Here is a 201-nt window from a genome sequence, read left to right as displayed (position 1 = left end):
TAACATATAAGAGCGGGGCGAGGTCTTCCGCAAGCATAGAAGAGCAGTTAAAATAGTCTAAAACAATAAGAGAGGGAAGATTTAAATCAGTTTTATAACGGTCAGCTACATAATAGATATAAAAGCGAGCCCCCGAAACTTTCTTTTCGACCAGCGTCTATCTAATCCATTCCAAGTCCTCTTAAGCTTTCTTATGTCACT

The sequence above is a fragment of the Oratosquilla oratoria genome, chromosome 2 (assembly GCF_046742065.1).
Source record: "Oratosquilla oratoria isolate Oo_2021 chromosome 2, ASM4674206v1, whole genome shotgun sequence".
Lineage (NCBI taxonomy): Eukaryota > Metazoa > Arthropoda > Malacostraca > Stomatopoda > Squillidae > Oratosquilla > Oratosquilla oratoria.
The sequence above is the reverse complement of the archived record's forward strand: the minus strand, read 5'-3'. Positions refer to the sequence as shown.